The following is a 3789-nucleotide window of genomic DNA, read 5'->3' on the forward strand; positions in this document are numbered from 1 at the left end:
TCCCGTGCCGGCGTGCCCCGACGCCGCCCCTAGCTCCGGCCGCCGCCCCGTCCTCCAACTCCGGCGGCCACCCCGGCCGTCCTCGATGTGAGCGCCCAAACCCTAGATCTGGATCCGAAGGTTGACTTCTTCCCCCTCGATTTTCTCAAGTCCCGAGATATTTGCATTCTGGTGCATACTTTGACCTACCATAACTCCATGACCGTAGATTCGTTTTGCGTGCATGATATGTCGAAATGTTAGTATCGAGATGCTCTTCATTTTATTCCATTGTGCCATACTCGTTTGAGTTCATCTTGATGCCCAAATCTCTGGTGCAATAGTGCTATATGATGTTTACTGCTGTTATTTATCAGAACTTGATGTTTTGTTATTTTTGTTGCATATGATGTGTGCATCTTATGGGCATGAGCTCTACAGGTGTTTTGATCTATGTCATTCCATCTTTACAGAGGTGTATGCCATGTATTTTTGTGATCTATGTGGTGACTAGAACAAGCATGCAAAGTAGGCTTCGTGATATTTCTGTTTTCAGGGACTTAGGATTTTGCTAAGTCTGTTACCTGCTGTTATTTTGTTGCCATGTATCCATGTGTCTACAGTGAGATCCATGCTTCTTTTGGGAATGTTCAGTAAGGATGTTTTGTAAATATAGTTGTGCTCTATCCATACATGCTCCTGTTTGAAATTATGGAGTGCCATAGCATGTCTCAATCTTGCTCTACTTTTGCTATAAAATATTTCTGGCAGAATGTCAACATGATATTCCATTTTGCCAAGGTTGTTGTAGTTAATACATACATGCTATGAACTTTCTCTTGCCATGGTTAGCTTCATAAACATGCCATCTTGCTGTAGGTATGCTTGTTTTGTCAGGCATTGCTTTGTGATGAGTGAATCAAGCTCACCAAGATGCCCTCATAATTTCTGTTAATGCCATGCTCTGTTTTCTGCCAAGTATGAAACCTGTTAACGAAACTTGCTATGTTTACATGAGTGCCATCATATCTTCTGATCCTTTTTGGCTCATGGTCATTAAGGGACTTTTGTTCTATGCATTTAGTAGATTCATGCCATGCCTTGTGTTGCTATGATAAGTCTGTGAAACTGATATCTTTTGCACTTTTGCCATGCTTGTTTGAACCTGTTGTGGTGTGATCTATCCGTAGCTCAGTGTTCATCTTTTGTCAAGCATCTCCTGTAGATTACTGCCACATGCTTTGTTACTATGTTGGGATGCTGTAGCATAGTTAGTTGATGTATTCTAAGTGCTATCATGCTGTTAATCGCAGAATTCGTGTCATTCTTGTTTTGCTTGCCATTTGCAAACCGTGCATCCGTTTCCGGTAATATTTATATCGATTTCGACCGAAATCATCTCATCTTTCCAGTGGCATACTTGGTTTGCCAAGTTACTACCTTGTTCGTTCTTTTTCTTCCGGAGCACGCATATGCATTGCATATCATATCTCGCATATCATGCATGTATTGCATCATGTTGCTTGTGCATTTCCCGTGATTAATTGTGGTTCCATTGCTTGTGTTCTTGCTGTGGGTAGAGCCGGGAGACGAGTTCGTGAACGAGGAACCTGTTGAGTACGCTTACGAGGATCAAGCTTTCGACAACTCTGAGAACCTTGCAGGCAAGATGATCATACCCTCGAAATCACTTCTATCTTTGCTTTGCTAGTTGTTCGTTCTATTGCCATGCTGCGCTACCTACCACTTGCTATATCATGCCTCCCATATTGCCATGTCAAGCCTCTAACCATCCTTTCCTAGCAAACCGTTGTTTGGCTAAGTTACCGCTTTTGCTCAGCCCTTCTTATAGCGTTGCTAGTTGCAGGTGAAGTTGAAGTTGGTTCCATGTTGGAACATGGATATTTTTGGAATATCACAATATCTATTATTTATTTAATGCATCTATATATTTGGTAAAGGGTGAAAGGCTCGGCCTTATGCCTGGTGTTTTGTTCCACTCTTGCCGCCCTAGTTTCCGTCACACCGGTATTATGTTCCTTGAGTTTGCGTTCCTTACGCGGTTGGGTGATTTATGGGACCCCCTTGACAGTTCGCCTTTAATAAAACTCCTCCAGCAAGGCCCAACCTTGGTTTTACCATTTGCCACCTAAGCCTTTTTCCCTGGGGTTTTAGCGAGCCCGAGGGTCATCTTTATTTTAAACCCCCGGACCAGTGCTCCTTCGAGTGCTGGCCCAAACCGAGCGATGTCCGGCGCCCCCTGGGCAACCAGGGTCTATGCCAACCCGACATCTGGCTCATCCGGTGTGCCCTGAGAACGAGATATGTGCAGCTCCTATCGGGATTTGTTGGCACATTCGGGCGGCTTTGCTGGTGTTGTTTTACCATTGTTGAAATGTCTTGTAAACCGGGATTCCGAGACTGATCGGGTCTTCCCGGGAGAAGGTTTATCCTTCGTTGACTGTGAGAGCTTATAATGGGCTAAGTTGGGACACCCCTGCAGGGTATTATCTTTCGAAAGCCGTGCCCGCGGTTATGAGGCAGATGGGAATTTGTTAATGTCCGGTTGTAGAGAACTTGTCACTTGACCCAATTAAAATACATCAACCGTGTGTGTAGCCGTGATGGTCTCTTCTCGGCGGAGTCCGGGAAGTGAACACGGTTTGAGTTATGCATGAACGTAAGTAGTTTCAGGATCACCTCTTGATCATTTCTAGCTTCACGACCGTTGCGTTGCTTTCTCTTCTCGCTCTCATTTGCGTATGTTAGCCACCATATGCTTAGTGCTTGCTGTAGCTCCACCTCATTACCCCATCCTTTCCTATAAGCTTAAATAGTCTTGATCTCGCGGGTGTGAGATTGCTGAGTTCTCGTGACTCACAGATTCTACCAAAACAGTTGCAGGTGTCGACGATACCAGTGCAAATGACGCAACCGAGCTCAAGTGGGAGTTCGACGAGGAACGTGGTCGTTACTATGTTTCGTTTCCTGATGATCAGTAGTGGAGCCCAGTTGGGACGATCGGGGATCTAGCATTTGGGGTTATCTTATTTTCATTTGGATTTGACCATAGTCGGTCTATGTGTGGATTTTGGATGATGTATGAATTATATTTATGTATTGTGTGAAGTGGCGATAGTAAACCAACTCTCGTTATCCCACTCTTGTTCATTACATGGGATTGTGTGAAGATGACACTTCTTGCGACAATTCCTACAATGCGGTTATGCCTCTAAGTCGTGCCTCGACACGTGGGAGATATAGCCGCATCGTGGGCGTTACACAATAGAAGTACAAAACAATAACCATTCAAGCAACAAATACACATTCTTGTCCAGTTGTCTACTGTCACAAACAACTGCATATGATTCAGATACAGAGAAGGTAATCTAGGGAGGAGTTGATGCTTACTCGGGGCACAGAGACGGAGCTGCGGGAGTGGAGCAGAGATGGAGCTTGGCCGGAGATGGAGCCTGACAGCTGCAGAGCAGAGATCCGGCAGCAGCAGGCTCGGAGATGGAGCTCCGGCAGCAGCAGAGCAGACGTCCGGCAGCAACAGGCCCGGAGATGGAGCTCCGGCAGCAGCAGAGCAGAGGTCCGGCAGCAGCAGAGCAGAGGTCCGGCAGCAGCGGAGCAGAGGAGCCCGGAGATAGAGCTTCGGCGGTGGCAAGAGCCCGGCAATGGAACCCCGGCGGCAGCAGGGAGCCCAGCTATGGAACCCCGGCGATAGCAGGGTGCCCGGAGATGGGTCCCCGGCGGCAGCAGGGACGGGGATGGGATTGGCGAGGACGGCGGCTACATGTCAGGGGG

Source organism: Triticum aestivum, chromosome 5D (assembly GCF_018294505.1).
Source record: "Triticum aestivum cultivar Chinese Spring chromosome 5D, IWGSC CS RefSeq v2.1, whole genome shotgun sequence".
Lineage (NCBI taxonomy): Eukaryota > Viridiplantae > Streptophyta > Magnoliopsida > Poales > Poaceae > Triticum > Triticum aestivum.